The 24,711-nt window shown below is 30.4% G+C and overlaps 1 protein-coding gene across 1 annotated transcript in view; it reads right to left on the bottom strand.

Moving 5' to 3' along the window:
* LOC123301777 (rho-related GTP-binding protein RhoN-like) overlaps positions 1 to 24,711 on the bottom strand; it is a 102,309-nt gene that overhangs the window by 4,899 nt on the left and 72,699 nt on the right. The window lies entirely within an intron of this gene.

The raw sequence follows: 24,711 nt of genomic DNA on the forward strand, positions 1-24,711 counted from the left end.
TAGGCAAATATATATACAGATATGTATAACTACATGCATACGTGTGTTTTTTAATGTAAGGGTTTTGTTTTTTAATTCTTGTTTTTTTGAAGAATATATTACGAAATTCAAAGACAAGGCAGTGTTAAATGTTCCATGGATTAATAATATGAACTGTTAAGATCAATATTTTCAGCTACATATGTATGACATGATTTTTGACAATTGTGCACCAAGTTTTACCTGTAATGCAATGGTATATCGAAGAAATGGTAAAATTATTGTAGCCCTTTTAAAAAATGATATTTTTTATTTTCAATTTTGAAGGAAAAATCATTTATTAAGATAATTTTGACCAAAGAATTATGCAAATTGGTTTTAATATCATTTTATTGTTTTTTTCTAATTCATTTCTTTATGCTATTAATACTGATTGGCTTATAAAATTCAAGAATTAAAACGCTAATTACAATTTACAAACATATGATATGAAAATATTATGAATATTTATGTTTAAAATTTTAATTTGTTATCAAAATATATTAAGATGAAAACAAAGACGAACATTATACGGCAAACAAAACCATCATATTACATATACATATACAGGGGGAGTAAGGAAGTGTGCGATTTTGGAACATGCTGTAAAAAAATCTCAAATTATCTCAATTTTTAAATTACATAAAAAAGCATTACCCTTTTCCCCATAAGACCAATGTTAACTATGCCTACTTTTGAAGTCATTTACTTATTTAAATAATCGGACAGACCGACAGACCGTCGGACAACCGAAAATGGACTAATTAGGTGATTTTATGAACACCTTTATCAATATTTTGTTTGTTTATTTGTCAATTTTTATGATTTTTATTGAGAATTTGCATTATTTGACATAAAAACACGGAAATACGTTCATAACCAATTGTAACAAGTGAAAACAAACAATTGATTGAGTTAATTGTTGAAATACCATGTATAGGCAGTTTTGGTGCCCACTCTAAGATAGCCACAAACATAAATGATATTCACATATAACACATATTACAAAATTTGCACCAAATTTGCGCCCTTCCATCAAACAGTAATGTTCACGTAAAAATGTTTCAAATAAAGTTTTTTTTAATGTTTCAAACTTCAAATTTTGTTTATTCTATCTCTAACGGTTTATAAGATGGATCTTACCCAAGACCCAATTGACCTATGTTGCTCATTTACGAACTTGACCTCACTTTTTTACGTCCTAAGCACGCTATAAAAATTCTGCTTGATATCTCTTTTCGTTTTGAGTTATCGTGTCGATAGACAGGCGGACAACAGAAAATTTTGTTCGTAGCATCAATATTTTAAAGCGTTACAAACTTGGGACTAAACTTAGTATACCTTGCATATTACATATATGCACGGTATAAAAATTGATGGAATTTCTTTTTATATCGTTTTCAAAATCGCACACTTTTCTGCCACATACCTAACATATATGTATTATAATATACAAAATATATATAAATTTTCACAAATAATGTCACACATCTGGCGTTATCAATATAACAATAATAAGTTTCTCCTCTGAAAGTTAATATTTCTACAATATATTTACATTATATTGCAGAACTTATCCTTCCATATACTAACTAACTATACCACAAGTATTTCCTCTTGTGTTGTTCGGGCATTGTGTAACTCTAAATTCAAGAATAAACGTATGCGAAGCTTATTTTACATGAACAAAATTGATATATTTATTAGATAGATTTTACTTGCGGCTTCGATTATGAACAAAACAAATAACGGAAAACACTGACCAAAGGCGAGACAGATGGGACTTCTATCACGAAGTTAAAAATACACAAATAACAAGCCGTGGATAGAGTCTGGTGCGACCCTTGAGTCCTAGCATTATAAAAATTTGGCTGACTCGATTGAATACTTCTTTTCCAAATTGTTTTTAATACCACACACACATACTTTTTCTGCAAATTGTTGTTGATGCCTACATGCAATATGTTGAAAATTTCGATTTCGAAAATCGAATCCATTAATACAACTTCCTAAAGTATAGGAAATTAATAATCGTCAAGTAAGTATAGAAAGATATCCAATCTTATACACAAAGTAATAAGACTATGTTTCTTCTCACTTCCTCCGTTTGAGACCCTAATTTGCGTCGACTCACGGGTATACAGTGGTGTTTATAAAAAAATGTTTCAAACAAGAGTTGTTTATTTTTTTATAAGAAACTTATCCTTGGGACCCCAGACCCGGTCAAAGTTTTGACGTACTGAAAACGCTATAAAAATTTCAGCTAGATTTTTCTTTTCGTTTTTTAGTTATCGTGTTTACAGATAGACAGACGGACAACCGGAAATGGACTAATTAGATGATTTTATGAACACCTATATCAAAATTTTGTTCGTTTGATCAATATTTTTAAGCGTTACAAATCTACGACTAAACTTAGTATATCTTGATATATTTCCTAACATATATAGTATAAAAATGAATCAGGAATTATTTTTTTATGACTCTAATATTTTCTACTTTTATTTTATTTATATTTATTATTATTATTATTATTTTCATTGCTTCGTTCTCAAGTCGATGAATAAACAAGTCGAGAATAGAAGTTTCTTGGTTGTTTGCTTACATAGTCTTGTTCGAAGGTCGTTATATTTATTATATTTACCATTTCTATATAAAACGTATTAAAACTACATATTTAATAGAACTATAAAAAGAAAAATTTTTCTTTTTTTTTTATTTATTTTTGAAATAAGGCATTCTCAAGCTTTTTATTTCATTGTTAAAATAACAATAATATCTTTATTTTCTACAACTTTGCTTATTATAAAAATGTAAAGCGAGCTATTAGCCATAATAGATTAAAATGGCCCATTCTATGTATATTTTAGGAGCCATATAATTTAGAACTATAATGGCATCTATATTGACTTTCTCTTCATAATTTCTAGTTCTTAGAAAAATTAGTATTTTTTCGGTATTGTTCGGTTAACCAAACAATTTAATTAAAATGAATGCAATCAATTTACTGCAATCATAAATAAAGATAGATTCTCGTCTTGTGTTTTTAATTAAATATCTTCAATATTTGTTATATTTGCATATAAATACATATATAATAAATTTTATTCACTGTTTAATTGAATGAACAAAACCAATATTAGTTGTATATATATTCAAATAATATTCAATTATAGAGTTAATTGTTGAAATACCATGTATAGACAGTGTTGATTACTCCGTCACATTACACATACATACATGTCACACATATATAACTGATAAACCCATATAATATATACATCCCTATATAATTTGCGCTCTCACGGGTAAACAGTGATGTTTACGAAAAAATATTTCAAACAAAAGTTGTTTATTTTTTTATAAGAAACAGTTCTGATATTTGAACTTTTGTTCTATCTCCAACGGTTTACAAGATGGGTCCTACGAACCCAAGACCCAATTGACTTACATTGCTCATTTACAAACTCGATCTCACTTTTTAACGTCCTCAACACGCTATAAAAATTTCAGCTTGATATCTCTTTTCGTTTTTGAGTAATCGTGATGACAGACGGACAGACAATTTTATGAACACCTATACCAAAATTTTTTTCATAGTATCAATATTTTTAAGCGTTACAAACTTACGACTAAACTTAGTATACCTTCCATATTACATATATGCATGGTATAAAAAACTTACGTTTTCTTTTCTCACGAATAAATGTTTTATTTTGAGTTGGCCCCGTCAAATTTTACCTCGACGAGATTAGAGAACAAAATTTAAATTCTAAAATTAAAATAAACATATGTATACTTATAGTGACGTTAATATAAAGCTCTTTCATCAAATAGCTTTCTAAAATTAGGTAAATTCACTAGAAATATCTATACAAAGTATTTTATATGCGATATTATTATGTATCTATTAAATATACGATAAAAGAGAACCAACCACACAGATATATTGAAACTGATATGATTTGAAACCAAATTTATTTATTCAACCATCATCAATATTTAATCATTCATATCAACCTCATTTATCTACAATCAAACGAATCAGTTTAATTTAATCATTATATATAGATATATTATAGTCTAGGAGCTTATTAACTTGATTTATGGATGTACTCGGATATGTTCAAACATCAACTGATCTGTCCTAATTAATCCTAGAACAAATTATCCATGCGATATTTATTTATATGGTTCATGGAATTATAATTTTTAAATGTTCAGGATAACAACCCACCATAATTCAAGCTCAAATCAGGACTTGATAGCCAAGCGTATTCAACTTTGTTCGGAAAATTATCCGAATCTCATTTTTAACCCCCGCATTAAAAAAAAAAAGGGATGTTATAAGTTTGACCGCTATGTGTGTGTGTGCCTGTGTGTTTGTTTGTCTGTGGCATCGAACCGATTTTAATTTGATTTCATTTGAAAGGTAATTTAACGGGAGAGCTTTCAAATGCGAGCTTATAGTTCCGTTCTCGAAAAAACTAAGAATTGGCGATGATCTTCAAAATCGATTCAATTTCGAAAAGGCATGATATATAATTTTAAACATATAAATAATTACTATGGAAATGAATGGTCAAATGAACCTGGCTCAATTTATTTTGAAAAAGTGAAATGTGTAAAATAATTAGGTAATTCAAAACAATAATTCAAAAGAACAAACTCAACTCAAATATTTCAATTTCAATTAAAATATTTCCAAAAATTTGTCCCAAAAAAATGATAGCTCTTTAAGTATCCTTTTCATCTCATTTGATGTCCTTGACTATCAATTTGATATTGATTAAAGAAGGAATATTATAAGTTTAAAGTGTTTATCTGTGCGTCTGTGTGTTTCTCAGTGGCATCGTAACCCCTAAACGGTCGAACCGCCTTGACTGAGAACATTTTATAGCATAAGTTTCCAAAAATCAGTTTACAAGGAATAAATCGCATTTGTTGGGGGTTTTTTTAAAATTTGTAAAGTTTTCCCACTCATAAATAGCTTCCAGACTAATAATATGTTTATGTTTTATAATTTTCTGGTTTATTCATAATTTTAAAATCAGATTTTAAACATGATTTAACAGTGATTTATTTTTACATTCTGTTTAACACAAAAATACTTGTTTTAATTAATTATTCGAATATCATCTACGTCTGTCTGTTTATCTATGCGTCTGTTCGTTTGCCTAGCGGTGATTTAAGGTTCTTTTTCCATTAGGCTTTCGTGTAAAATCGTTACGAAGAAAATTCAATGAAGTATTAGTTTAATAATTTTGGTGGAGGTGCAATTAAATGTATAATACATAGCAAGTGAGGATATACTACATAAATTATCTGCGTTCCCACCATTTATTTACTGCATGTGTAAAGATTGTTTGTTCATTGGAGGTTTTCGTATATCAGCTTAATAACATGAAGAAATACTTTTCGTAAAAATTAATATAGTTATTTCAGTTAATTATTAATACTAGAAAGTTGAATTAAAAAATTAGATATTTATATAACTAGTTGAAAAATGGACGTGTTTTTTGCACTAGATATGAAGTTTAGATCCAATACATCGAATGCAAAAAACAGGATATTTTGCATTGTGTTTATTTATATTCAAGTTTTTTTTTTTGTAAATCAGTTATGATTTTGTCATAATGTCATAATTTTGTCTTATTTCAGTTAGAAAATTATGACATTTTGTAACTGAATTACAAAAAGAAAATATCTTTAACTACCCATATTGAAATGAGAATGAAACTTTGCTTTATCAGTGGATAAAATATGTAATAATTTCAAAATTTTTCATTATTTTCCTGTGTGTCTATTAAGAAATTAATTTAGAAAGATTACTGTAAAAGTAAAACAGTAAAAGATTAGTTAAAGATAAAGTACTGTATAGTACTGCTGACTTTAAAATTGATAAATAGGCAACTTCTATTACATATATGTGAGTGTTTGTCAAATAATCGAAAAACTAATATATGTATAACTTATACGTAATACATGTTGCCTATTTATTAGTTTTAAATCAACTTTTGCATTACCGTTTCATTTTAAAAAACCAATATATGACGAATTATACCAGATAAAACTTTAAGTTTACCATATTTAAAAATTGAACTTTGTAGCATCAGTATTTAAAATCAGGCCAATTAAATAAAAACTGAGCTAATTTTTTATTATAAACAATTACTTAAACAAATATAATTACGATAAAATCCAATCACTTTTATACAGATATAACAACAGAAATAAGCACAGCCAATTGAGTTTTAAAAATAATAATTATAAAAGGTATTTACATCGTTTACATTTACAGATTTTAATAATATTTAAAATAAAAATTTTGCTTATTTTACAGAAAAAAAGAGCACAAAATAATACAATTTTAAATAAATAAATAAAGATTTGTTTTAATACGAAAATATTTATATACAAATATTGTATACGAATACTTTTTAGAAAAAAACTAAAACTGACTTTAAAATAATACAATAAATGATATATCAAAAGTATAGTTTTACCGTAAGATGATGTTAGATGTAGGAATTTCAGTTTTGCCTTAGGTTAGGTTAGAGTGGCTGTCCTGGGGTGGGACACACTTAGATCATAGGGTTCGTTGTGATACCGTAAATGGGTGCCTTAGAAGGGTAACAAATTATATCGATTTTTACGAAAAGTTCAAGGTTTGGGTGTGTTTGAAATGCAGATTTGAATTTCTAAGGAAAAATGCAAATTTTCGGGGGGTTTAGAAGTGTTCAATGAGTCGAAAGTAAGAAAGTCCATTCTGTGAGATCCGCAAAAAATATTGACGTAAAATTTGGAAATGAGAAAATAGGCGAGAATGCCACAATACTTAGAAACTGAAATTTTCCATTAAGAAGTTTGACATGTCTGTCTCCTTACAAGGTCTAATAAATCAAGTTTAAGTTAGTGACTTCATTGGTATCAAGGAAAGCTTAAGAGAGCCAGTGAGAGTTAGATGGGAGGAGTCAGGGGAGGTGGGTATTGATCCACGGGTGGAATAAAAGAAAATTATCTAACTAAGTAGACAGATAATTAACAAACCGAATCATAAATTTTTTCACGAGTTATAGACTTGAAAAATTAGATCCTCTTTGAAATCGTTTAAAAATAACGTATTATAAAATGGTAGTACAGTTCGTTGAAAGATAATAGCAGCATATTTATGAAATCGGACAATAAAATTTTATTCACCCACAGTCATAATAGATAGAGGAGCATAGATAGCATAGAAATAAGTAAGTTGTATAATAGTATATTATGTAACAAGTACATCGAATTTCGTTTTATTATTCGAGTGTGTGAAAAGCAATCCGCACGAATTTTACACACACTCTATTTTTGTAACGAATGCAAGGTTGATTCCTCGATTTTTTTGAATGATTTTCCGTACAATGGAATAAGTGTCTCTATTAGAAAATTATGACATTCTGTAACTAAATTACAAAAAGAAAATATCTTTAACTACCCATATTGAAATGATAATGAAACATTGCTTTATCAGTGGATAAAATGTGTAATAATTTCAAAACTTTTCATTATTTTCCTGTGTGTCTATTAAGAAATTAATTTAGAAAGATTACTGTAAAAGTAAAACAGTAAAAGATTAGTTAAAGATAAAGTACTGTATAGTACTGCTGACTTTAAAATTGATAAATAGGCAACTTCTATTACATATGTGTGAGTGTTTGTCAAATAATCGAAAAACTAATATATATGTATAAGATTCTTGTTACAACTCTTATAGAGAGAAGACATAAATATTTAATTGTCGCCAACAATAACAAGAATTAATATTTTTATTAAAAATAAAATAAATTGATTAATCCAATATTAATATTATTGCATAATAGTTAAAATTTTTTGTTTGTTTGTTTGTGATATACCATTTTGTTTACAACTAACTGAGGTGAGTCGGATACTTTATATACATAATATATCTGTTTTTGTAATACTAAATTTGTTTTTACTATATTTTTTCTAAAAACTCGTGTCTTTTAGTACATTTAAATTAAATTAAAATTTTTATTGCGTATATTTAAAAATAAAACCAACTTCTTAGAGGTGGCTGAGGATGATCCTCCGCCAGACCCTTCTCGGAGGGGTCTGGATGACCCTCCTCCCAATCCTGATACTCCAGTAAATGTTAATAATAAACCCGATCTACCCAATATCTCTACAAAAGAAAAACCTGTCTACAAATATTCGATAAACTCACTTGGACCTTTCAAAGTATTTGTAGAGTCAAACGAAAAAAATATAGGAAGATTGCATCCGTTGGCAATTGGGCGCATATTGTTTAATAATAATGTACCCAACATTGTGAAAATAGAAAACTTGGGACGCAATAGGATTTGTATCCAATTTAACTCCCGTACTGCAGCTAACTCTTTCTTGGACAATCCCGTACTAAAAACTGAAAACCTTCGCGCCTATGTTCCTACCCACTGTGTCACTCGAGTGGGTGTTGTTAAAGACATCGATGAAAATATTGATGAACAAATTATTCTTGATAATATGAAAAACAACAAAAACATAAACATCCTAAAAGTTCATCGAATGTCAAGAAGAACAACATCCCCCGATGGCACACCATCCTATAAACCTTCCTCTACCATACAAGTAACCTTTGAAGGAAGAAATCTTCCCGATTATATTACCCTATTTTATTGTTCCCGTCCCGTAGAAATGTACACATTTCCCGTGACCCAATGTTACAATTGCTGTAGATTTGGGCACATTACCAAAAATTGTAAAAGCTCTCCACGATGTGCCAAATGTTCCGAAGACCACCAATCATTGAATTGCACTAAAGATGACAGCTTACCTAAAATATGCATTAGTTGCAATGGTGACCACTCTGCTACCTATAAGAACTGCCCAGAGTATAAAAGGCAAGTTGCCATCAAAAAAATTATGGCCTCAGACGGCTTAACATATTTTGAAGCCAGTGGTAAAGTACCTAAAATCTTAAGCAATGTAACCCTTCCTAATCCTATTAATGTGCCGTCTACCCCGCAACAATTTCCTTTGCTGTCGTATAATTCTTCTCCAATCGCCACAACGACTAGACAAACAATTCGACGGACGTACTCTAAGGCTACTACTTCACCAACTACCGCCCCTGTTCCTAAGAAACGAAAAGACTCCACTCCCCTTACAAACCCTATTGCGGCCCAAATTGATAATTTGTTGATTAACCCCAACGGTAGGTCGAATTCTCCCATATTTTATAGTTTTCCATCTACTTCTACTACCTTACCCTCCCCCAACGACCCATTTTTTTCTACACTAATCTCAGTTTTGAACTCTTTTGAATTAGACCCGACTATTAAAACAAACATTGTACAAACTATTATAAATAAAATCACTAATGGATCAGGTGTCCCAAGAACTCAAACTGCTTCAATGGAACATCCGAAGCATCAATCAAAATAAATCCAACCTGGCTCTCATTTTATTTACCTATCCCATTGATGTTGTATTGCTTAGTGAAACTTGGCTAAAACCAACCTCAACATCAAAAATTCGCGGATATCAAATTTTCCGGAATGATAGATATGATGGCTATGGTGGCACTGCGATTCTTGTAAGGAGGGGTGTTTCGGCTCAACTTATTCCGATTGAGTCGAATAACCCTTTTTTCCAGGTAATCGCGGTGAGAGTTGCTGGCATATCTATAGTTTCCATCTACAACAATTCTTCTCAAAATATTTTATCTTCCGAAGAACTTAACCTAATGTTTCAGAATGTTCCCGAACCTGTAATAATTGCCGGTGACTTAAATTATCATCATCCTCTATGGGGTTGCACTGCGTCCGATAGAGGAGGTGATATTCTAATGGAATTCATGGATTCCAATAACTTGGTTTGCATGAATGACGGATCACCGACAACTATTCCTTCACCTCAACAAAGATCATCTGCTATCGATATCTCTTTTTGTTCTCCTCACCTAAGCTTAATTTCGTTCTGGCATACATTAAATGATAGCTATGGTAGCGATCATTTTCCCATTTTAATAACCTTAAATCATCGTCATAATTTATTCCTCCCCAGACATACCCCCCGTAGACAGTTCGAGAGAGCAGATTGGCCTCTGTTTTCTCGTACTGTAGACGACTTTCTTCCACCCCCCACATCCGATAATAATCCCTTGGAATGGTATTCCAGTTTTCATCAAAGTTTGGTCTCTGCTGGGGATATAGCCATTCCAAATTCCAAATGTCCTAAAAAACCGTTTTCCCCAACACCTTGGTGGGATGACGAATGTAAATTGCAAATTCAAACCAGGAAGGAGGCCTTGAGGTCTCTCAAGGCCAATTTTACACAGGATAATTTTTGTAATTTTAGAAGAACCCAGGCACAAACCAGGCGTCTATTTAAGGAAAAAAAGCGGAATTCCTGGAAGATTTTTTGCGAAGGTCTTTCCAGGAGTACGCCTATTAAAGAGATCTGGAATAAGGTTAAGATGTATAGGGGGGCTATCAACCCATATCCTCCTTTTCCATCAAACCAGGGTTGGATCTTAGATTTCTTACAAAATCTGACTCCAGACTTTGCCCTTATACCTATTCAAACCCTGCCCGCCCAAAATGATCATCCTATGGATCGTCCGTTCGGATTATGTGAGCTAAGGGGTGTGTTGTCCGGTCTAGTGGATTCGTCTCCTGGCCCGGATAACATATCCTATAGTATGTTGAAAAACTTGTCGGACAGTACAATATCATCTTTTCTGTCAATATTAAATCAACTACTTAGTAGCTCATCTATCCCCGACGAATGGAGACATACGATGATCATTCCAATCCTTAAACCCAATAAAGACCCTAATATACACCAATCTTACCGTCCCATTGCGCTAGCCTCGTGCGTATCAAAGGTTATGGAACATCTAGTAAAAAACAGGTTGGAATGGTGGTGTGAATACAATAACATCGTTCCACCATACTCACGAGGCTTCCGTAAAAATGCCTCTACCCTAGATAACCTTTCTGTACTCTTGACTGATATCCAGATTTCTCTCTCCGAGAATGGATACCTGGTTTGCTGCTTGATTGACGTGAAAGGAGCCTTCGATAATGTTGACATTAATATTCTCATTAACATTCTCACGTCTCTGTCGGCTCCCCCTGGACTAACTTCTTTCATCTACGAATTTTTAAAAATTCGTCATCTCACCGTCAACTACCAAAATCATTTATCCGGTCCTAGAACTGCATCAATGGGCTTACCCCAAGGTGCAGTCTTGAGTCCCCTTCTCTTCAATATCTATACCTCTGGCTTACAGAATGTAATTCAGCCTCCCTCTCAACTCCTGCAATACGCAGATGATCTTGTCCTATACTCGTCGTCCAAATCCTTACAAACGGCTATAGATAATGTTTCAAACGCTCTAGTTTTACTACATAACCATTTAAGATCTATCAATCTGGAAATTTCTGCTACAAAAAGCTCAGCTCTTGTTTTCACTAGGCACAGATACAATATCGAATCAATTCCGTTTCTCAACACATCCATCCCTTGCCACCCATCCGCAAAATTCTTAGGAGTCCTTTTTGATGGAAAGTTGCAATGGAACTCCCATGTCGAATATATCGTAAGTAGGTGTACTCCTCGAATTAACATCCTCCGTGGCCTCACCAAAGTTTGGTGGGGAGCTGATCAAAGTACTTTACTTATGATATACAGACAAATCATTCGAAGTTTCATCGATTATGGCTCATTTCTCCTATGCCCAATATCAAACCAACGATCCTCAAAGTTAGATAAAATCCAGTTTCAATCCTTGCGTATTGCCCTAGGACAAATGCGCTCCTGTCCTACTAACGCCCTATTGATTGAAGCAGCGGATCCTCCATTGATAGTCCGTCGTCTGTATTTGGCAAAAAAATTTTTCCTCAACCAATATTCCTCTTTATCCCACCCGTTAATTCCAAAACTTGCCCAACTCAACCAGCTTTGTACAAATTCGGCCTACTGGAGAAATAAAAATCTCCCTCTTCTCTTGGTGGCTTATCGTGTATTTGCAGTAATCCCCATTTATCAATCTCTTTTATCTCCCTTCTTCACCTTTGACTTTCCATCCCGATATACGGAAATCCCGGTATTTATTGATTGTGGACTTGACAGCGGACATGCAAACTATGGCTCGCCCTTCGTCAATTCCACTTTCAATGATTACCTTTCCTCAATTCTCCCCAACTATACCCACATCTATACAGATGCTTCTAAGTTGAGTGTAGATTCACGAGTGGGCGTTGCTTTTCATTGTGGTGCGCATTCTGCCACACTTAGTATATCAGAACATTTTTCAATTTTCTCTGCGGAATGCGTTGCCATTTTGGAGGCACTAGCATACGTGGACTCAAACAGTATTAGAAAAACAGCTATAATATCCGACTCGCTGAGTTCTCTGTCGCTTATAAAACAAAATTGCATCACCTCTAAAACTCCCTCCCTCATAGTACTAATCAAAAACACCGTACTGAAACTAATTCAAAAACGTTTCTGCGTTGCTTTTGTGTGGTGTCCATCACACATTGGTATACGTGGGAACGAATTTGTTGATATGTTGGCTAGGGACGCAGTTCATATTGGACCAGAAGATAATTCACCTCCACCCGCACAAGATCTGTGGGCTATCTGCAAAAGTTCTATGCTGAGTGATTGGACTCAAATGTGGAATACATCGCCTAAAGGGCGTAAGCTACATGACATACAACCAACTCCATCACTTAAAACATGGTTCCACAAATGGGAAGTGGGCAGGAAAAACATAACAATGATTGGTCGCTTGAGAACAGGCCACAATTCGTTACCTGCCCATCTACATCGAATACATATTGTTCCAGACACCAGATGTAGATGTGGATATTATTATTGTGACATAAATCACATAACGTTCGCCTGCCCACTCCTTAATCAGCATAGAAATATTCTTCTAAGTTCCCTAGCCCGTATGGGCGTTTTTGGTCCGTATTATATTCCCCATCTCCTATCTCTAAATAAGCTTGAAATCCTCTCTGCAATTTGCAATTTCCTCAACAAATCCAAATTTCAAATATAAATATAACCCCCCCCCTTCTTATCTATTTTTTGTTTTATAATAAAAAAAAAAAAAAAAAAAAAAAAAAAAAATTTGTGTGTAGCCCCCTCTACTGTCAACCCTTCCGCGACCCCCAACCTATGTGTTTTTTCGTGATATTTCCTTTGTATACAGTCTCGACGGGTCCCGACGACGAACTTCCTGTCTAATTCCATGTGTCCTTGTGTTCGTAAAATAGAAAGAACGTTTCATATATTTATATTTTTATTTAGTTATTTATTTATTTATTTTTTTTTCTCTGTCTTCTCCTACTCTTTTTTTTTAACTGAATTTATTTATTTTTTCTTTATTTGCAATTCACATATTGTATTTATATGATTTTTTGTTTGTTTGAGATTCATCTTTTTATTTTTGGATACTAGAAAACAATTTACTTTTATTTTTTAATTTCTAAATTACACTTTTTTTTCTCCTGAATGTTAAATTTTTGTTTTTCTGATCTATTTATTATTTAATTATTTATTGTAATATAATTGTATACTTTATTTGGATAATGGCTGTATAGCAAATTAGCTGAAGCCAATTTTAAAAAAAAAAAAAAAAAAAAAAAAAAAAAAAAAAAATATATGTATAACTTATACGTAATACATGTTGCCTATCTATTAGTTTTAAGTCATTTAAGTCATGATTTACAAATGATATTTGATATCTAGGCCTTTGATATCAGCAATCTCGGAAACGGCTTCAAGAATTTTCATGAAAATTAGTATGCAGGGGGTTTTGGGGCGAAAAATCGTTCTAGCTAGGTTTAATTTTTTGAAAATGTCGTTTTATTCGTTTTTTTAACGGAAAACTGAATCATTGACTGCATAATATGACTCTTTCTGACATCTATTGGCGTTGAAATAAGAACATTACCGGGACATTTGGGGACAAATTGATAGAGACGTTTTAAATGTTTCTTATATGAGTCATAAAATTTGTGCTTTTTTAACTCAAAAAATACCGAGTAATGTTCGGTCATCCTGGTACTTTTCCTTAAATAGCCTATTTTTGTAATATCTTTCAATGTACTGTAATAGAGCAACAACCTATCAAAAATTCAGACAATTAACTACTCGAAATGGATAATTAGCCATTACCCGCACGAAAACCGGAACGATAAGAGAATACTTATCCCCTGAATAAGTATAAAGAAATTGCATATTTATATATATTTTCATAAAATTAATATGCAAAGTTTTTTGAACATATTATATATGTATAATATGTATATTGGTAATTATATTAAACAATATCATGTTCTATTCAACTCTATAGAGGGAGAGTCTATCCATTCATGTAGCCAAGACCAGACCAGACCAGGATGGAGCTTGAGTGAATGCAGGCAGACTCCCACCAAACAACATTATAATACTAAAATATTCAATGAATTTCAATAATTTGGGGGATAACTATTCAACATAGTGTACCAGACTCTGCTCTCTGTATATGTACAACGGACGAGAATGGACTAACAGAGTTATAAATTCTAAATATATATAAATTCTAGTATAAACTTTGTATTATACTGAGTATATAAAGACTGAGTGGTCCATAATAAAGTTGCTCTGATAAAAATTATTAACCAGAAAAAACTTAAAGTATGTAAAAGAGTGAATATAAAATGCTGTAGAAATCTGGGACACGAATCTTTGGAAGACTGTTAAGATTCACATCTACTGAGACATCGACGGACTATATAGTGGTTAAGATATTCTTGGGGAAAGCGTCAATGTACATACTTCTTAAAATAGTCCGAAAAAATAATCAATTATAATCCACTCCGAGGTCAATCTCGGAATCTAACGTGGAATGACGGTTCCACGTATATAAAATAAGGTTTTCTGTATCCTATACAACTTTGATGATAAAGTGAATTCGATTGAAGGCAAAGGAAATGAAATATTCTCAAAAAAATAGATTTTGGCAACATTTATACCTTGAATATCTAAGGATGCTGACACGTGATCTTATGTGACTGTTTGAGACAACATTTTTACTATCAAGATAAAAGTCTGTACAAATATTCACCATATTCCGTTAGATTCCGCTAGATGAAACCCTAAGATGATTGGATTATAAGTAATACAGTAATTGGCCATATGAAGTGATTAAAAAAATTTAGTCAACATGCCTATTGAAAATGAACAAGTGATCTAAATTTGAAGTCTGTAAAGCCTCAAGGGAGATAGCATAGAAGATATCTACATACTCGGAGGTTAATTCAATTTGAATATTCGGAGAGTAGTTGCAATATACTATTGGCGATAGGCCATGTTTAGTGTCAGATCTTTCAGGAATGTCAAATTTTTCAGAGAGCGAGGGTGAAACTTGGCAGGGTAAGGCACTTCACTCATTCGCTCATTCGCTTAAGAACATGATCAATGGAATTGTAAGGAGAAAGATATAGCAATAATAAGAGGATTGTGTTTTAGTTCGAAACTTGTGGTAGGAGATTATTAGTAGGAAAATAACAAAACTACTGAATCGATAGTGGAAATAACAGAATACTGTACGACTCGTACTAACAAGTACTGTGAAGAATATGAAGAGTACGAAAAAAGCCGAAATTTACGTCGAATACAGAAAAAAAAAGAATAAAAACTGATTTGAATACTTGTGTTAATTTTAATAAGTTTTACTCTAATTAAAAACTTTATCATGGAACTTTATTTATGGCCAAACAGTGTTTCTAATGGTTAAAATTACTCTAATTTACAGTGTGTTAGTGACTCGACTATTATTAGAGGGATAATATGGGAAAACATTAAATAAATCATTCAGTAAAAAAAAATTGTTTTCAGTAGAAAATTTCTATGCACAATAATATATACATTTTTGTGGCTTATGGTTTAAATAAACCCATCGTTTTTATATATAAAGTTTAAACAACGTAAAAACGTAAAAATGAAAATGATAATTATGAGAGTTATTTTGCTAAATTTATTGCACAATGGCAAGAATTTTCGAAATTCAAAAAACCAGAAAGCACATGTTTTTGAATAAGGTGTAACTTATTGAGATTCTGTTTGAAATTTGATCGAAATTTCCGAAAGTTCCGTCAGGTTTTTTACTTAGAAAATAATTAGTTCTGACGACCATCGAACTTTGATCTAGCTTAAAATTGATCCATTTTTAAGCCTTTTATACCATGTATGTATGTAATATATATCAAGGTATACTAAGTTTAGTACCAAGTTTGTAACGCTTAAAAATATTAATGCAAAGAACAAAATTTTGATATAGGTGTTCGTAAAATCACCTAAAGAGCCCATCTGTCCGTTTGTGTACACGATCAAAAACGAAAAAAGTTATCAAGCTAAAATTTTTACAGCGTACTCAGGACTTGCGACTGGGTCTTGGGTCCGTAGGATCCATCTTGTAAACCGTTAGAGATAGAACAAAAGTTTAAACGTAAAAAATGTTGATTATAAAAAGATAAACAACTTTTGTTTGAAACATTTTTTCACTAACACCAATGTTTACCAGTGAGGGCGCAAATTGTATAGTATCTATTATATGGAAATATCAGTTATGTACGTGTGACATGTATGTATGTGTAATTCGACAGTGTAATCAACATGGTATTTCAACAATGAACTCAGTTAATGGTTTGTTTTCACTTGTTTTCTTTACTTAATAAGAACTATCTTTTCCAAAAGTTTGAAAACTTTTCCGGAATGGATATTCCATTTAGACCTAGTTTCATAGAATGTCTTATGAAATCGTTCGAACATGTTCTAATACACAATATTTTCAAAACTCCTATTTTATTTGAAGTTAATTCCACGTACAATTTAAATATCTAAAACCCCAGACACAAATCTATAATTACACTTTGACAAAATTTGACTTTACAAAACTAATTAAATTTAATTATATACACGAAATATCGATTCTATATTTTATATATCAAGTCCCAAATTTGTTAATTTTCTAACATATTCAATATTCATTCCCAATTCCAGAATATTATAGAATTATTTGTATATGTATCGTATCTAATATTATCAATTATAATAATTATTGATTTGAATTCTTAATTATATGTAATTTAATATGTTAATTAATTTATGCATATGATGAATACTCTTCGCTTGTATGATGGTGATATTATTGGTATATAATATTCAAAATAAGATGGATGACATATTATATTATATATCTGTACACATATTTTGAGTATGATGTATATTTGTTTATGACATAATATATCTTACAGACATATTAGTTAATTTAGTTCATGTAAATTATATGATTATTAATTTCTTGAGAACGAAGTTATTATGATCATCCTGAAAAGTGTTTCCTTATGCTGTGAAATAATCACAACATAAGGAAATTTCTTAGGATAATCGTGTAAATGCCATTCTCATTAGTGCCTTTTATAAGTAGGTAGATTTTTTATGTAATTTGCATTTCGGTCAAATTTTGGCAAATGATAGTTCATCAAGTCATTCTAAAGAAAAGTTCCCATAAAAATAGTCACAAGTCATGAAAATGACAGGATTTCATGTTATACCTAAATTAAAGTTGGAAAATGTACTTATTTGTAAAATATATGCCTATGTGTGTATAGGCAAATACATATGTATAAGTACCTGCATACGTATGTTTTTTAATGAAAGGGTGTTATTTTTTAATTCTTGTTTTTTTGAAGAATATGTTACGAAATTCAAAGAAGAAGCAGTTTTAAATGTTCAATTGTATTTTCAAGTGAAGTATAAATTGTATTTTTAAGAAAACAATTAACTAAATGTAACAGAGTTAAAAAAACAACTGCAATAAGATGATGTTGTCCATTCAGGTGTATTTCACATTCTTCCAGACGATAAAATAATAATTCATCTCATTCAGCAGAATTTAAACCACCTATTGACACCTATTGTAATTAGGAAAATTTAAGGTTGTTTTGTTTTAAATCGTTTTCAACACCACACACTTCTTTGCGTAATTTTTTTTACTTTTTGTAAATCATTGCAACTTGCAATGGCTCGTATCATAATTGTTGACAAATATTTTCTAAACAGAATGATTAGACTTATCAGAAAGTTATAGGTCAAACCTTCTAATGATTATATCCACCACCGATTTGTTAATCTATTACTTGACATATGATCATATCATTCAGCAACCGCATCATTGAATTAATTTGTGTAAATATTTTGATACTGTGGGTCTCCATTTCTCCAAAGTTTAAATTATATAGATACTTCCATATAGAATATCAGGCGCCATTTGCATAAATATCCAACCATTTTATATTTTGCCCAGAAATGTATTTCGAAAAATATTTGAATAGAAAAATATTTATTCAGTAAGTAAATAGGTTTTGCTATAAAATAAATTTATTTGAATGTAATAACAATTCAAAATACCCTATTTTAAATAATGTTCGAAGAGAAAAACTATATATTTGTAAAAAATTTTACACCGTTAAAAATACAGTTAAACCTGTTTATAAGATAATTATGTCCTTATACCTTCTGCATATTCATTTGAACTACTTTAAGGCTGTTCCTCGATGTGATGAAATTATTAAGCATGATTTTATTTGAGCATTCCGTTTCTAATTTTCGTGGTGGATTCTGTTAGAATAACTAGACGAAAATTAAGAGTAGAATTTTTCGATATATGCCATAGTTTTCCAAATATCGATGCCTAAATATTTATAGGAAATCATTTTTAGAAGAAAGAATACAGAAATGCCATTCATTCCATCACTTTAAATGTATTTTATGGAAAAATGTGTGCTGTTTGCTATAATTTTCTTTATAGGAAAATATTTGTCATGTTTTAACTAATAGAATATTAGTTTTTCAAATTAATCCTAAGAAAATTATCCTTGTAACTAAACATCCCTTTAAAAATACTCCATAATAGGATTTGTATGTTAAAAATGCAACGTAAAGATTATTAAAAAATTTACATGTTTATAAAGGAATGAATATACACGATTTAAGGATGTATGAGCATGACAACAATGTTTGATTTAAAGGCTCAAAATTTGTTTGTAGGTAGTCTTTTACTCAAAGAATGTGTGGTTAAAATTTCAGCTTAGGTAACCGTGCAAATTTTTAAGAAAAAAGTCATTAAAAATCGATATAAAATACATTGGCTCTTATGGAGGAATCTCAAAAAACGACATATTTTGGAAGTTTTTGATAATTTTCATTTGGAATGAATGAAAACAAATAAAAAAAAAACTTTTTAATAGAAAGTAAACATATTAGCAATGAATTAGAAAAGAAAAAAACTAAGTGTCACCGTCCATATAAGGGATGTAAGAGCAGGGTAGATTAAGGGTTGAAATTAATTTTATCTTATTTTCCACTTTGATGATGAATTTTGTTATAACTTCATGAATGTAGACGAAAACTAAGAATAAAATTTTTCGATATGTGTCTTGGTTTTCGAAATATCGAAAGCTAAATAATTAAACAAAATTTTCAATTTACGATATTTTGAAAATTAAGCTAGATATCGAAAAATTTTATTCTTACTTTTCGTCTTATATCGTCAAGTAATCATAAAAATTTATCATCAAAATTGAAAATATCTATTTTTAAATTTGTGCCCCCACTACCATGCTCATACATCCTTAAGCATGATTTTTTAGTCCATCCCGTGGAACGCCCGTCCTAAGGAACATGTCGCAAATGTAAACGATTCTTCGATTGTGCGTATTTTTCCAATTCTCTACTGATTGCTTACTCGACATTTCGAATAAGATTGATTGTCGACTATTTCAATATCATTTTTAAATATATTTTACTGTAAATGTATTTTTCAAAAATTCGTAAATAGAAATTTATATTTATATAAATAATGCAATATCATTTAAAATAAATGGCCAATACTTAAAGTATAGCAAAACATTCGAATGGCTGCTACATTTACGAAGACTGGCTAAAGCTGCTCTTGCTCTAGAATGAGCTACTAAAACGACGAACTCCTTCATCTTATATACAAAAATGATGTTCATTTTACAGTAACGTGTGAAATACCAGCTCGAGAACTTTTGTGTATTTATAAATTGTATATAATCAACTTTTGTTCTTGTCTGGAATATACTCTGTCTGATTTCATCTCATATTTGGGATTTGAGAGGTTTGACCCAGGAATATTTTGAAGTTTATTAAAGCTGTAAAGGTTCGCGAGCGATTTTTAAAGCAAAAAGCTCTATAAGAAGCTTGTATCTCGGAGCGAAACTAGAGATATGTCACACAGATTAAACCGTCAAAAAAGGTTTATTTTTATGTTTTTTGGGTCCTAATTGTCCTAAATAATCTATAGACATGGTAATTTGGTTCATGGACATGGTAATGGTTTGGTTTTGGTAACGGTTTCCGGATTTCACCCCTTGTTTATGATTTTGGCCGTTATCATCGAAACTACAAGTCTAATCATTAAAAGAACGCAATTTTCGTAATTTTTGGGTTAAAATTACTCAAAAAAAATGATTTTTACTCAATTCGGAGACAAAAACATTTTCTCGAATTTTTGTAATTTTCTTAAGGGGTACCCCTTTGAAAAAATCGAGAAAATCGAAAAAAATTTTGTGTTTACGAATGTGATGAAACTTGGAATATAAGGTAATTTTGACCTATTAAAATCAAAAATTGGGTTAATTTTTCGATTAAGAGAATATTTTTTGAGCTATCACCTAAAATTCCGTACAAAAAGCGTGTTTTTCGGAGCGAATTTGGCAATATTTCAATAAATGATGAAATTCTTAAATTAGCTGGATTTTTATGTTCCCAAATAATCGCTATGTTCCCAAATAATCGAAATTTGGTTTATTTTTTGATGGAACAACAAGTTTATATAAGTTACCGACCAAAAAAATTGCTGATGTATACCATAATTTTTGTACTTCAGAAATTACTCGTTGTTGGTTGAAGAGATCCTAATAATCAGAGGCAAAAATATATAAACAGGATATAAATAAAAGAGTACACTCCATTTTTCAACAAGTTTCCCATTCTCTATTATGATTATTATATAACGTTTATATATATAAATATATGTATTTAAACTACTTGATATCGTACTTCGAAGAACGTATCACATACGAAGCTGAGAATAGAATTACATTTATATATATAGAAGTTTTAGAAATTGTTGAAGAGTCTGTACGAAGAAACACAATTGTACAAAATAATATTTAAACTTCGTATTTCGTGTTTCTTTAAAAGTTGATAACAAAACGCGAAACATTGAAATGAAATTTTCATATAATAACATAACAGAAATACAGTATTATTATTATTATATACAGCGTGTTTCATTTTTAGATTATTTTATCATTTTCTACGGGACTTCGTAGCTGTGTTCCCTTTTTTTTTGATTATTAAGTACCCGAAAATTATGTCGACGAAAGTATTGACACATGAAATTCTGCTGAAATTCTAGTAAATTCAGAGTGAAATACTCCCATTTAAATTCTGGGTGAAAAATAACGTTTTTCATGATATTTTATTAAGCCTGACATCGTTGGCGGCTGTGAAGGTCGTTTCTAGAAGAATACAATTAATACTGACATCCAACATGGCTGTAACAAAAATGAATCCTAGTTTCCATGGAAATAACAGTTCAGCTCTCTACGGACAGTCATTGTGGATGGTTAACACAACAGGACAGAGCGTTGTTAAATATATTGACAAAATTTTGCCTAAAGTCTTCTCTATATTCTTTTCAAGATCAGTATTGGGAAAGTTGAAAATTTCAAGTATGGAAATTTGAATAGAATTATTTTGAGGTTACAAATAGATAGCCAAAGTCTTAAATTATAAGAAATTTTCAGCATAAGATATCCTTGAAAAAGATAAATTGGCTCAAAATATTTTGTATATCTTTACTAGCGTTTCTTTCTCATATTTGTGGTATTCATGTGAAAATCTTTTAGAAAACATCCTGTATATATGCATCTCCCTGAAAATCGATTGGTACAAAGGAAAAAAGGAAAATAGTCGTCTATTTATAAATATAATAATTGATCCATGCAATGGTTTGTATAGTTATAACAATTTACAGAAAATCGAAAAACTTTTGATGAATAACCGTTTATTATTTACTCTCTTTTTTGACATTTTAAAATTGATTTCTTTTCATTACTATATTATATTTTTATTTCAACTCCTTTTTGTACAGAAAAGTACAAGAAAAATGAATGATTTGGCTTTCTCAATATCATTTTATTTAAACGGATTGTACTCTTAACGACAAAATCCTTCGTTAATTATAATAATTCTTCGTTGATTTTTGAAGTAGGAAAGTTTTATTTTTTAATTTTTCTTCACCAAAAAAATTCGCTTACTTTACGCAGCTCTTGCGTAATGTTTTTCACTTTAAAACAAATATTTCCATATATTTTTCGATATTGAATAACATTCCGTTCATACTTTTAATTAATAATGTTTTTAAGTCGAGTTTTGTATGAAATATTTTTAATCAAACTATTTCGTCTAATTTGTTTGCGTTATTTTTATGGATTGTAAGAAAAATAAGTTTCTAATATCAGTAATGTAATTTCAATAAAAATAGGAAAAAAAAGTGATTACATATAGTAAAAATTTTCCATTTTCTCAGTTTAATTTAAACATTAAATAAAATGATTACCTATACTCTTGAAGAAGAACGAATACAATTTTATGCTTAATATATTTTCCAAGTTATTATTATTAAAAGATAACTGGAAATCTTTTCGAAATGAATATATAACATATCTATAATATTTTGTGTAAATTTTAGTCGAAATTAACGAAATTTATCATTAGGCAAATGTTTGACTCATAGCATATTTCTAATCTAACTGAATCCTTTGAATGTATAATGTACCATGACTTTTTGTATGACCTGTTAAACAAATTTTAGGACCTGCAAAACATAATAAGAACATTTTTCTTTGAAAGCTGAGATTTACATATAAGTTTTTCCGTTGGTTTCAAGAATTTTTTGCGCAAAAATGTTACAGTTGCACTGGCAAGTAAAACTTAATTGCACTGGCAAGTAATACTTACAAAAATAGTTTCACAAAATGTTTACTCGAGTCAACTTTGTTTATATGTATGTTTACTCGAAATTGCTCAGAAAAATACTTTTCATCATGGGTAAAAAATTCGAACAATGGACGTTTTCGTCTATCGAAAACATCGAATATACATACGAACAAATTGAAATCAAATGTAAAGTAAAATTAACTATTATAAAAATTGAGTAAGAAAATTTTCGATATTAAAAAATATAAAACCGAAATTGACTTGAATTCAATCATTTTTTAATCTTTAAACTCCAATGGTAAACATTGTACAAATTTCTACAGTCACAATTAAAGTGATATTAACCATTGTAGGCCATCAACTCATCGATAATAAAGATAAATTTTTGATTGAGGAGCAAATCAAATTTTTCTACTATAATAGCAGGAAGCTTACAACAAAGCTACTTAAATATGTTGTTTTTATCGATGTGAATGATGAAAAATTTATTACCTCACCATATCGAGGTAAAACATTCGAACACAGATGTCGATAATATAGAAAGACATACATATGCAATTGAAATTCAATTTAAAGGCTTTATTACACTAGATAACTTATGGTATGATGATGCTTTTCGAATAACAATGGTCACAAATTATCTGGTGTAAAAATTGGTTGTATATTTGTTCCTATTGACAAACAAAACAAGCAATAAAATAACATCAATTATTATATTATTGTTGTTTGAAGAAAAATTTCGAAGTCTTTTTTCTTTGTATTTTATGTACAATAAGCAGTTATTTTGTGAAGACGAGAATATACATGCTACTTAATAATTTGAAAACATTTGAATCTATTTGTAAACTTCAGAAATTAAGGTAGTACTATCGGTAATAGACTTTGCATTCAGAATTTAATGAAACTTGACATAGTTGTCCATTATTATATCATTATTAACCAGTTAAATTTTTAGGGGCCTTCAGAAAACTGAAAAAAAGATATTTTAAAGATATTTTAACATTGATCCTTATGGGAAATCACATATTTTATTTTATTTCACAAAACTGGACGTTCAGATTTTCAGTTTTCTGAAGGCCCCTAAAAATTTAACTGGTTAATTATGACATAATAATGGACAACTATGCCAAGTTTCATTAAATTCTGAAGTCTATTACTACCTTAAGTGCAAAAAAAATGTTAAAGTAGGTTTTTGTACTTAATTTCTGAGGATTACAAATAGAGAAAATCCTTAAAAGGCAAATTAAGCTCACCACATAGTTTGTCGAAATTAGTTTGTAATAGCTGCTCGTACAATAACCAGCTCAAACTGAGTTTTCAGCAGGAGTTGAATAAAACGAAGGATATTAAGAAACCATAGTAACATCACAGCAATACTGTTCAAATATGTGAATGAACTGTCTAATAAATCAAATAGCCTACTCTGTTTATGGTTTAGTTATTCAATAGGACCATTACTGTTTTTATATTAACTGCTAGATAGCAGTATTGACTGCCTCAATAGTAAAAGCATGTGTATTCTCAGCCTTATTCTAGATTGCAGTAAGTTAGTAGGTAAAGTAATAGCAATATACTTATTATTAAATGGTTGTATAG

Source organism: Chrysoperla carnea, chromosome 5, assembly GCF_905475395.1.
Source record: "Chrysoperla carnea chromosome 5, inChrCarn1.1, whole genome shotgun sequence".
NCBI classification, from domain to species: Eukaryota; Metazoa; Arthropoda; class Insecta; order Neuroptera; family Chrysopidae; genus Chrysoperla; species Chrysoperla carnea.